The sequence below is a fragment of the Papaver somniferum genome, chromosome 1, assembly GCF_003573695.1.
Source record: "Papaver somniferum cultivar HN1 chromosome 1, ASM357369v1, whole genome shotgun sequence".
Lineage (NCBI taxonomy): Eukaryota > Viridiplantae > Streptophyta > Magnoliopsida > Ranunculales > Papaveraceae > Papaver > Papaver somniferum.
Window position 1 is genome coordinate 133657532 of NC_039358.1, and position 13144 is coordinate 133670675.

At 39.6% G+C, this 13144-nt stretch overlaps 1 long non-coding RNA gene across 1 annotated transcript; it reads right to left on the bottom strand.

The window, feature by feature from the left end:
* Nucleotides 1-8522: 8522 nt before the first annotated feature.
* LOC113301425 lies at nucleotides 8523-12306 on the bottom strand. Its single transcript, XR_003336284.1, has 2 exons — nucleotides 10848-12306; nucleotides 8523-10578 (listed from the first exon to the last, which is right to left on the bottom strand). It is a non-coding gene; the product is annotated as an uncharacterized LOC113301425 (long non-coding RNA).
* Nucleotides 12307-13144: the final 838 nt, after the last annotated feature.

The window sequence follows — 13144 nt, forward strand, 5'->3', positions numbered from 1 at the left end:
AACTAATACCAAAACTAAATAATCAAATAAGTAATGTTTTAACGATTTTCAAAAGGTCGGAACAAAATGAAATAATAATAATTTTAACAATAAACAAAATGAAAACGGGTTATCAGGGTTTTCGGTTTCCACCAATTAAATCGTGTGAACTCTACTAATTTTTATATATTACTCAAGACAAATATTGAAATTAATTTCATGTCTCGGAATATAGTATGTTAAATTCCAAAATATTGTTTCTCCACTGTAAATTCCTTCGCTTCATCGGTAGTGATTCTATAAAGCATTATTTATCAATCCTAAAGCATATCACGTCAAAGAATTTAACCCAAGCACGCCATATCAATTGAAAAGCATAAATAATCAAAATAATCACATGAACAATTATACACCAAGCTATATGAAGTGAAAATACTAATCAATCAAATCATTATTAAAAATATCATCGTAGAAAGTACACAATTGAATTGGTTTCTACCTAAACCCTAATATGGATCTAGTTATCCATGGCTTTCTCAAAAGCCATAAACAAATATCAAATAAAATCAATAGCTAATCGAAAAACAGAATTGAAACAAAACTTCAAACCGTAAACGGCTGTGAAGCCGCAAAATCAGCAGCCTCCCTTCCTTCTTCTCTGTCTACGGCTCTCGCCTCCTCCCCCTGTTCGCATTTTTTTTTCTTTTTTTATAGTGCTGCGAAAGAATACAACATAAGACCTAGCAACATTTTCCAAGGCCCAGTCCATTCGGGTCCATTACCAGCTTCCAAATTCAGACCCATTACCAAGATCCGACCACGACTTCCTATACCTGACCACCTGACATCACCACAAAACCACCGGATATACGAGTACTCTTTGCTGTTTTCTCGGCTTAAAATTCCAGCTGAATCTTCGCCGAAATCTTCACAGATTCACATTCATGCTCAACCTCCTTGGTAAACTCTATCTCTTTGCTTTCCTAACACTTTACACGAGCCTATAACACTCGAGCCAACACCACTTCTCCATGTTGCCGGGTGTTCTCAATTAACTCCAGTTTCAGACTACATAAAACACCAATCTTCAGGCCATTACCAGATACTGATTTCGAAACCAGTTCTTTCCCGAGCATGGCCGCAACTCTATTTTCACGCTGTCTCGAACGATAACCATCATCACCGATATCATAGACTTCCTGTTTTGTCACGAAAACTCAACTGCCAAACTTGCTCAACTGTCACACAGACTCGAGCTCTTTATTTCTCCTTTATTATCGATTACTACAGCCAACTCCGGTCTCGTGCACCGAGGTATATTCTGCTTCAACAGTTCTCGACCACAGCTCCTTCTTGTTAACCGGCAGGCGGCAGCAACATCTCTTTCCATTCCCTGACCTTCTACATCTTGTCAGTTGCAACTTGCAACCAGTTCCACCATTGGTTCATCGACTTCCCATAGCTCAGCCATCAACAACAGCTCCATCAGCACTAACAACAATCCGTTCAATCCGAAAAGAGCAACACCAAGTTGAGGTGTTTGACAGAAGGCCATTAAATGCCATGCAATCGTTATCTGCATCCCCACCTTGGACACGGGATCCTCCATGTCGAACTCAAATCAGTTGGCAGACAGTCCATCTCCATTACGTCTGCAGACTTGTTTAACCACCACTGCCACCAGTTGTTTCTATTCTCTGAGCTGCATCTCGTTCCTGACTGGTTGCACAAGCTCATATCAAAATGACCCACTGAGAACTCCGCATTAGCTGCCAACATCAACGGCAGTGAACTCTTCATCTCCTTACTGCTTTCACCCATGAAAACTATTAAAGCCAACAGCTTTCTCCATCGCTTCATTATCGAACACAACTGATCATAGCAGCTTAATCTCAGCCAACCCATCTTCTCAGCGTAAATACCTTATTCATTCACTGCCTTCAACAGCTGAATCACAGTTTCATCGTTGTTGCTGTATTTCAGTTCACAACCATGAGCATGGCAACACCACCAACTCGACTCCATCTCCATGGCAGCTGACATGATGAGAAAGATTTGGGTGCGAGTGAATAATGGCAGCTGCTTCGAATTCTTTCCAAGAAAATGCTCGAAACTCCTTTCTTTTAGAGAACCACCAGCTCGAACGTTGATGAGTAATAAGAATTTCTTTCTCCTTCACAGATGACGAAATGTGGCTTGTATGTTCTGGCATATGGTGGGGAGTTAGCCACATCCACCTTTCTCTTAATGATGAAACACCACCTGCTTGCTTAAGAAATGAAGCTCTTGACGTATTTGTTCACCTTTTGACCGTGCCAACCAGTGTCAGTGAAATTTAGCCTTTTCAGTTCACGACAACATTTCGACTCCTTTATATTGTCATGGTAACTAGACTGGTTGCTGATACATGGAAGTACCAGGCCAACCCCATTTCATCATTCTCGTCGTAAATACTTATTTTTCCAAAAAACACCTACAAGACATAAAATATCAAAATAAACAAAATCGAGTACTAATATTACAGAGAATTGAGACTAATATAGACACATAAATGCGTCTATCAAATACCCCCAAACTTATTATTTGCTAGTCCCGAGCAAATCAAAACTACAAAATAAAATCCTAACTCACTGTCGCAGGCATCGTCGATTGCATTTAGCGTATGCAATAAGCCTTTAAACCCCTAGGTGGCCCTAGTGGCCGAGTTATAGTCTCGGGAGGTCTTACCAGAGATATAACCACAAAATCTTTACTCCAGACCTTAGCTATCTACGCAGAACCTTGGAAGGCACTAAAGAATCTCCTTGGTTGGCATACTTATTGACTACAGGAAGAAGTACCCTGATGCGAAATTCCAATTGTTGTACACGAGTTTGCACTCAAGCATACTAAAATTCATATAAAGTGACAGAGCTCTACTCAGATAGTTGCACTATGGACATCATATTCGGAGTCAAAACTAATCACATGGATAGATCAAGAAGATGGATATAGAAAAACATGTATGGTTTTGATGTTTACTAAGTGAACGACGTTTCCCATATCTGTCTGAAGGCCTCCGCCAAAATGAACCTATCCTAATGGATTGAGATACTAGTCTGACTAATATCAACACACTGGCATATACAAGGGTACCAGTGGTCGATAACCTAACTCTAGGTCAACACAACTGGCATATACAAGGGTACCAGTGGTCGACTTTATTGAATTTATTCCTTTTGGTCAAATGGTCTGGTCTCAATTTCTTTCTTTCTTTCTTTCTTTTTTTTTTTTTTCTTTTTCTTTTTTTTTTTTTTTTTCATCTCTTTTTCTTTTTCAATTTTTTTTTTCATTTTTTTCATGGTATCTCAATCACTCTAATTCACCCTAGCATTGGTAACAACTTGAATCGTGGGCCCCACCTATCACTTAGAGAAACATAGTTTAAAAACAAAATAAAATAAAAATAGAAGTGAAAAGGACTCAACGAGATATGGTGAAACTATCATGTTATTTCTAACATCTGAGCTCTGTGCTTTTATGAATAGACTCTTTAGATGTTTCCATCTAATCAGATTGGTTCCTCAAACTCCTACAATCAAAATGCTTCCATCCACTTAGATTAGTTAGTGCAATCCTCAATAGGCATAAATTTCTAGGCTCTGGAGTTTATTTATTGCAACTAAAAGCTAACAAAAAGTGTTTCTTCCCAACCCCCAAACTTAAATCTTACATTGTCCTCAATGTTCTAAGGATGAAAATAAAAGCATGAACAAGGAGAAACTATTACCACTGGAGGGAAAAGAAATAAGGAAGGATATTACCGTATCACATGAACGCGGGAGCCTCCCAGTAAATGCTAAATTTATAGTCATTAGCTAGACATCAAATACCTCAAAAAGAATTTTCACCTTCCAAAGTCGTATACCAATAGTCGAAATAATTGTGGGTCCATAAGACCAAATAGAACTGCCACAAATAGGAGACAAATGCTCAAGATCAGAAAAATGAGCAGATAGAGCACAACCTGATCTAAAGTTTCTCGCAAGACAACTGGATTTATCTGAGGTGCCCACTTGGGCTTCATATGAGTGTCTCGGCAAACAGATTCATCCGAAAAACGGGTCTCTAACATTTGGATTTTCTCCTGGACATTATCAGGCGGATCAGGTTGTGGAGTCTGAATACACTCAAGCGATACCTCAGATGCACTAGGCTTGAGTCCCAAGTTAGGGACTTCTATTGGGGATAATTGACAATCTCTACCCCCAAACTTAGAATTTTGGGTGCCTCTACAATGACTAGTCACAATGTTCCTAATTTCTAGGCCATCGGGTTCTTGAAAAAGGTCAATTGCTTTCTCTAAGTCATAATCAGGTGGTTCATCCTCAGCTTGCTTCATATCTTCTATGGTCCACTCTAAGGCTTCCTTATTTTCTTGAAGCACAGTCTCTGGACTACTTTCCTGATCACTATCCAAATCGGAGGCTATAATCACAGGGAAAGACTCGGGTGGGCCTAAAAATGTATAATTAGACTCCAACTCAGGAGGCTATTTTAAATAAGGTATTAAGATAGACTCAGAAGCTAGTAATGGTTCGAACCTATCTTTCCATATATCAATATCTAACATAGGAACAGAATCCAACAGAGCATTTACTTGTTCAATGTTACTATCATCGTCGAAATCCAGGCTAAAATGGGATAAACAACTCTCCAATGTATTTTCCGGTACGATGTTTGGTAATGACTCCTGAACTAAGGTTCCTATCATGTTCACCTCTTCAATACATGTGCTATCTAGCTCAGAATGTAGCTTGTTTACATTAAAAATATTCAGCTCAATAGTCATATTACCAAAAGATAGATTCATAATACCATTTCGACAGTTTATGATCGCATTAGACGTAGCTAAGAATGGGCGACCTAAAATCACAGGTATTTGGTTCTCTGGGTCGGGGACAGGTTGGGTATCTAGGACCACGAAATCCACTGGATAAATAAACTTGTCGACCTCAATAAGAACATCCTCGATCACACCACGAGGGATTTTAACGGACCTATCAGCTAACTGGAGTGTTATCTGGGTAGGTTTCATCTCACCAAGTCCTAGCTTAAGGTACACATGTTATGGCAGTAAGTTCACACTGGCTCCTAAGTCAAGCAACGCTTTCTCAACACGGTACTTACCTATTGTACAAGAAATGGTAGGGGACCCTGGGTCTTTATACTTAGGAGTAGTGGTATTATGAATAATAGAACTCACATGACTAGCTATGAAGGCTTTCTTCTGGACACTGAGCTTACGCTTTCGCGTACACAAGTCCTTAAGGAACTTGGCATAAGAGGGAATCTGCCTAATTGCATCTAATAATGGAAGGTTGATATTAACCTGCTTAAAAACCTCCAATATATCATTAAAGTTGGACTCCCTCTTAGTCGGAACTAGCAGCTGGGGAAACGGGGCTCTGGGAACAAAGTGAGGCTCAACAGGACCCTCATTGGTCTCTTTGGAGACTCTATCAGTCTCCTCATTTTCTGGCCCAGCAGGGTGAACTACAGCATGTTCACTATCAGGCATGGTGACCTTGTTGTCAACTTTCTTTCCACTTCTTAGGGTTGTGACAGCATTCACATGATTGTACGATTTCTCTCCTCTAGGGTTAGGATCAGTATGACTAGGGAACTTTCCATTTTCTCTCTCACTTATAAACTTAGCTATTTGTCCTACTTGAAGTTCTAACTTGGCAAGACTCTGGGAATTATTCTTCAATTCTTGCCTAGTTTCTTGTTGAAAGCTCATGTGGTTCTTTGTTAGCATTTCATGGTTATTTGCTAACATAGTGAGAGTATCCTCTAAGGTAGAGATCTTTTTCTCGGAAGTGTTCTGAAACTGGGTTTGACCTGAAGAGTTCTTAAAACCAAAACCTGGGGGAGGCTGAGAATTGCTAGACTGGCCTTGATTCTGGCCCTTAGACCAAGAGAAATTAGGATGGTTTCTCCAACCAGGGTTGTAGGTTTCTGAGTATGGGTCAAACTTCTGACGGTTCTCAAACCTAGAGTTGTTATAGACAGCATGGGCTTGTTCTTCACTAACTTGACCTTCCCAAAATGAATTATCGGGCTCTATTCCACAACTAGAGACTTGAGAGGCTCTATTAGGTTCAACAAGGGACCTATTTTTAGACTGACCCATTTCAAAGCTTCTAACCTTCTGGATAAAGCAGCAAACTTAGCATCTGACCAAAACTGTATCTACCATATTGGTGCTACTTCTATTGACCAAGAGTCTTTTAGGGGGTTCAACACAAGATTCCCACTGTTGGGATTTTTCAGCGATAGCTCCTAAGAAGGTAAAAGCATCATCAGCATTTTTACTAGTGAACTCACCAGCGCACATAGACTCAACCATGGCTTTGGTCGAATAGTCTAAACCATCATAAATAATCTGTACAAGTTTCATATTATCAAATCCATGGTGAGGACACTGAGATAGGAGATCATTGAATCGCTCTAAAAACCTATAAAGAGACTCTCCCTCTTGTTGCACACTAGCACTAATTTTCTGCCTAACAGCTGCAGTTTTATGCTTAGGGTAGAATTTCATATAGAAGGCAGCGATAAGTTCCTGCCATGTTTCTATGGATTCAGACGGTAGGTTGTTCAGCCAGGTCTTGGCTTTGTCTTTCAAAGAAAAGGGAAACATCTTAAGTTTCAAGACTTCATCGGTAAGGTCCTTTATCCTAATTGTCCCACAGATTTCCTCAAAGTCCCTAATATGAAAATAAGGGTTCTCATCATCTTTTCCTAAGAATATAGGGATCATTTGAAGAATACTATGTTTTATCTCAAAATTAGCCGTAGTGGCTGGCAATTTAATGCATGAAGCTCGGTTGGTCCTAGTTGGGAACATGTAATCTTTCAAAGTTGCCATCGCTGGCACAACAGAAGTACTAGGGGTACTTTCCTCACAAAAAGACAGATTCTCAAAACAGAAGTTTCCAAAAACAGGGCTCTCAAAAGAAGAATCTCCGAGCTCCCTGCTTAAATCAGAAGAACTACTAGGTTTTTCGCTAATCAATCGACCTAGAGTATCTCTTTTCCAAGCCCTATTAACAAAATCGGGCATACACTAAAAAGAATTCAAAAAGAAATAAAAAAAATAAAAAAAAATCCTAACAGGAAGGTTCTAGCAATCACACAGCAGGCTGACTCGAATTTACCACAGCAAACCTAAAGATTTCTAGCAAACAACAAGCATGATGGCTCCACTTAGATTGTTTCTAGACCAGCTTCTAATCCTTCGAAAGGGAATTCGTTACAATTTGAGCAAACCCCTCTGGAATCAATCCTAGTTTAAGCAAGTTGAATCGAGGCGAGGGAAGCTCAGTGGAGCTTTGATACCCAAAACCTCACCGATCCAATGCGGCGCAGTCACGCATTCAACTCGCAGAAACCGTCAAGAACTTCGAGGTGTGCTTAAAAGAGTAACCAATATTTTTCGAATGATTGTCCTGTTAAGCTCGATACCCTATAGGTCTCTTTCTAGTCCAAATTTTAGGCTTAGGTTCGCTTTAGGTTTCGTTTTCCTAAGGCGGGCAAGAAGGGAACGGTGATGAAATCCGAACCCTTATCTTATATGGTCCAGTCCTTGCCCTTTACTAGGAATTTTAAAAACAGTCCATATTCAAGTCCTCAGCATATATTCACCTTAAGGAGTCCAGTAACCCGCTTGCAGGAGATTCGCGGGTGTTTAGAATTTTACCTCCCGTACCAGACGGGCGAAGAACCGCTGAAGTCGACTCGGGCCACGACTCCTATGTCGTGTGCGAACCCGAGGGGCCGAGGTGATATTGTAATCACCGTCCTTCCCTGCAAACAGTTTGTATTTAAGGATACCCTTCCGTAGGGTTTAAAAATAAAAATAAAAATGTCCCAAAATTAATGTCCAAAGTCCATAAAAAAAAAAAAAAAAAGTCTGAAAAAGAATCGGTCCGGGTCAATTCAGTCAATAAGACTGATTCAGGTACACATGTGACTCAATCATATTAACTGAGTGTTAGGTTGGGAAACCTACAATAAAATACTGCAAGTGCACAGCGTCTAACTAGTAGACAATGACAAGTACAGGTCGTTCCCACGAGGAGTGTGAAATACTCTGCTAACTAATACCAAAACTAAATAATCAAATAAGTAATGTTTTAACGATTTTCAAAAGGTCGGAACAAAATGAAATAATAATAATTTTAACAATAAACAAAATGAAAACGGGTTATCAGGGTTTTCGGTTTCCACCAATTAAATCGTGTGAACTCTACTAATTTTTATATATTACTCAAGACAAATATTGAAATTAATTTCATGTCTCGGAAGATAGTATGTTAAATTCCAAAATATTGTTTCTCCGCTGTAAATTCCTTCGCTTCATCGGTAGTGATTCTATAAAGCATTATTTATCAATCCTAAAGCATATCACGTCAAAGAATTTAACCCAAGCACGCCATATCAATTGAAAAGCATAAATAATCAAAATAATCACATGAACAATTATACACCAAGCTATATGAAGTGAAAATACTAATCAATCAAATCATTGTTAAAAATATCATCGTAGAAAGTACACAATTGAATTGGTTTCTACCTAAACCCTAATATGGATCTAGTTAGACATGGCTTTCTCAAAAGCCATAAACAAATATCAAATAAAATCAATAGCTAATCGAAAAACAGAATTGAAACAAAACTTCAAACCGTAAACGGCTGTGAAGCCGCAAAATCAGCAGCCTCCCTTCCTTCCTTCTTCTCTGTCTACGGCTCTCGCCTCCTCCCCTTGTTCGCATTTTTTTTTCTTTTTTTTATAGTGCTGCGAAAGAATACAACATAAGACCTAGCAACATTTTCCAAGGCCCAGTCCATTCGGGTCCATTACCAGCTTCCAAATTCAGACCCATTACCAAGATCCGACCACGACTTCCTATACCTGACCACCTGACATCACCACAAAACCACCGGATATACGAGTACTCTTTGCTGTTTTCTCGGCTTAAAATTCCAGCTGAATCTTCGCCGAAATCTTCACAGATTCACATTCATGCTCAACCTCCTTGGTAAACTCTATCTCTTTGCTTTCCTAACACTTTACACGAGCCTATAACACTCGAGCCAACACCACTTCTCCATGTTGCCGGGTGTTCTCAATTAACTCCAGTTTCAGACTACATAAAACACCAATCTTCAGGCCATTACCAGATACTGATTTCGAAACCAGTTCTTTCCCGAGCATGGCCGCAACTCTATTTTCACGCTGTCTCGAACGATAGCCATCATCACCGATATCATAGACTTCCTGTTTTGTCACGAAAACTCAACTGCCAAACTTGCTCAACTGTCACACAGACTCGAGCTCTTTATTTCTCCTTTATTATCGATTACTACAGCCAACTCCGGTCTCGTGCACCGAGGTATATTCTGCTTCAACAGTTCTCGACCACAGCTCCTTCTTGTTAACCGGCAGGCGGCAGCAACATCTCTTTCCATTCCCTGACCTTCTACATCTTGTCAGTTGCAACTTGCAACCAGTTCCACCATTGGTTCATCGACTTCCCATAGCTCAGCCATCAACAACAGCTCCATCAGCACTAACAACAATCCGTTCAATCCGAAAAGAGCAACACCAAGTTGAGGTGTTTGACAGAAGGCCATTAAATGCCATGCAATCGTTATCTGCATCCCCACCTTGGACACGGGATCCTCCATGTCGAACTCAAATCAGTTGGCAGACAGTCCATCTCCATTACGTCTGCAGACTTGTTTAACCACCACTGCCACCAGTTGTTTCTATTCTCTGAGCTGCATCTCGTTCCTGACTGGTTGCACAAGCTCATATCAAAATGACCCACTGAGAACTCCGCATTAGCTGCCAACATCAACGGCAGTGAACTCTTCATCTCCTTACTGCTTTCACCCATGAAAACTATTAAAGCCAACAGCTTTCTCCATCGCTTCATTATCGAACACAACTGATCATAGCAGCTTAATCTCAGCCAACCCATCTTCTCAGCGTAAATACCTTATTCATTCACTGCCTTCAACAGCTGAATCACAGTTTCATCGTTGTTGTTGCATTTCAGTTCACAACCATGAGCATGGCAACACCACCAACTCGACTCCATCTCCATGGCAGCTGACATGATGAGAAAGATTTGGGTGCGAGTGAATAATGGCAGCTGCTTCGAATTCTTTCCAAGAAAATGCTCAAAACTCCTTTCTTTTAGAGAACCACCAGCTCGAACGTTGATGAGTAATAAGAATTTCTTTCTCCTTCACAGATGACGAAATGTGGCTTGTATGTTCTGGCATATGGTGGGGAGTTAGCCACATCCACCTTTCTCTTAATGATGAAACACCACCTGCTTGCTTAAGAAATGAAGCTCTTGACGTATTTGTTCACCTTTTGACCGTGCCAACCAGTGTCAGTGAAATTTAGCCTTTTCAGTTCACGACAACATTTCGACTCCTTTATATTGTCATGGTAACTAGACTGGTTGCTGATACATGGAAGTACCAGGCCAACCCCATTTCATCATTCTCGTCGTAAATACTTATTTCTCCAAAAAACACCTACAAGACATAAAATATCACAATAAACAAAATCGAGTACTAATATTACAGAGAATTGAGACTAATATAGACACATAAATGCGTCTATCACTGAGTCAGCTGACTATGATGACTAATGGTAAAACTAGGCCATAATACAGGCCAAAACTTCTTACACAACTGTGATTCTAACTTTATAACTCTAACTCGAGTTCAACTTCAATCTATACATGCATCAATTCATTCAAATAGAATTCAACAATTCAATTACAAACACAACTATAGCCTACCTGCAATTCAGCAGTTCCAAGCTTTCACAACAATCACTATTTACAACTTTACAATCACCATTCTCAGTATTACAACGCCACTTACTTCAACTGCAATTCCAACTAAACCTTCATTTGCAACTACTCAATTCAGTTAAACTTCATAATTTAAATACAAATATAAATCTAGCTTACCTAAAAGTGCAGTAGTTGCAAGCCAACACTGAGTCACTATCTATAATCCTACAATCACCATCGCTAATCTTCATTCCAGCAATAACACCTTCTGTAACTTAATCCAACATCCACAGTTCACCAACACAATTTACTTCTCTTTCAGTTTATAACTCCCATTCCAGACATAACATCCTTAATTACAAATCAAAACACAAACCCACACATCATAACTTAACCTCACATTACATTCCTGGAACTCAGCTTATAACTTCTTCATATTCATTCACCACCAATTCATTATATTCTTACCACTTCACTGTCATCATCTCATCTAAACTACACCAATCTCATAAACTGCAGCTTCATCACTATCCTGCAATTCCATCTTTCCTCTTCCTGATAGTCACAACTATAGCTTCATTATTTATTTCATTACCACTACCTTCTCAGACTACAACATCATTCCCTTACTCAGTTCAGTACAACCCAATACAGCTTAACCAATTCCATTACCACCACCAGTACATTTTCACAAGAAATACTTATATCATCTCTAATAAAGACTAACTACAACCATGTTACCCAATCCCATCTCTTGGAATTACCCACTCATCCAAAAATAACAACAACAGTATTATATCTTCCTTAAACTCATCCCATTTTTCAACTACATCAGATTATACACAATTTAACACTAAATACAGAACTTAAACAAAATAGAAACTTACCCATTCACTAGCTTCCTTTGAATTGCTAGTTCACCAAACCAATTCCACTGAAACCCTAATTAATTTTGGGGAAGAACACATAAACCCTAATTCTTCAATTCTTTTCTGTGAATCGAAAATCAGATACTAACTCTTCTCCTTTACGTGCAATACACAAAACCCATCTTCAATCATCCCTCTTGAACATCAATTTCATCTTCTCTGAGTTTAATTTCATCTTCGAACTCATCTCTTAATCAAACTCAAAAACCCTACTATCAAATTCAAATCACTATTCAACCTTATATTCTAATTCGTGGTAAACCCAACTTAATTCAATCCCCTAAATTGTCATCTTCATCTTCTAATTCTTCTTTGAGCCTCAACTGAAACCCTAACTCATAATTCATTACCTTCTTCGAATTTGAATCAACAACAGATAACAACATCATCACTACCACTACTCCAAGATCTTCTCTACCTCTTAACGGTCACAAATCCTCCATTTGATCTCTCGAATTTGCCAGAGAAGGAAGAACAAGAGAAGAAGAGAAAAGAGAAGAAGAAAGAAGAAGAACGAGAAGGAAAGAGAAAGAAGAGAGGACTGAATGAGCTTATCTGCTCGACTTGGTTTTGATAAGGCTGACCCAATTTGCTGAGACACCCACTCGTTTCGACACGTGCAGCGCCCAAAATTCACCAAATTTGATTAATTTTGTGTCAGCTCGCAAAATTAAATTTTTCTAACCTAATTTTATCAATTTATAAAAATTAGGTGTTTGCGGTCTGCGCAACATCTCGATCCCTATTGGTCGAGACTAAACCTGGGCAAACTAGGAAATTGATAAAGATCATGAACTAATAGGAGCAAAATCCTACCAAAAGTTGGAAAACTAAGAAATAAAAGGAAAGTGCGACAAATAAAGGCAGCAACAAAAGGGGGCGGGCGCGCCGCTTGGCCGGCCGGTTTTCCCTAGCCGGCACCTCCCATGGACGATCTTCCATGCGCTATATTGCTTCCCGCTGGCCCCTCTTTCCCACTAGCCAATCAAATCGCTCCAAAGTCGCAGCCTACACTTTTAACTAAAGGTGGAAGTTGGCTGGCCGACACGCTTAGTTTCTTAAGAAATTGAATCTAGATTGTCCGTGTTAGTCGTAAAGCGATCACGACCGTACGACTTAGCCGAGCAATTTATCAAGCTTAGCCTCCTCCTGGCACGACCAAATAAGCTCTATGATATTCACCGACGGGCCCACTTCTATTCCATCCAATCGAATTACTTCTAGCATGTAGTAGCATACATTATCGCTAGCCAAAGTAGGCTAGTCATGCGGTTGAAAAAGGTGTTTAACGAGTTAAGACTGGCCATAGCAGTCATAAATCCATCTTGGACGTCCAATGTAGCCAGCCTAATTGGATGGCTTAGATTTTAT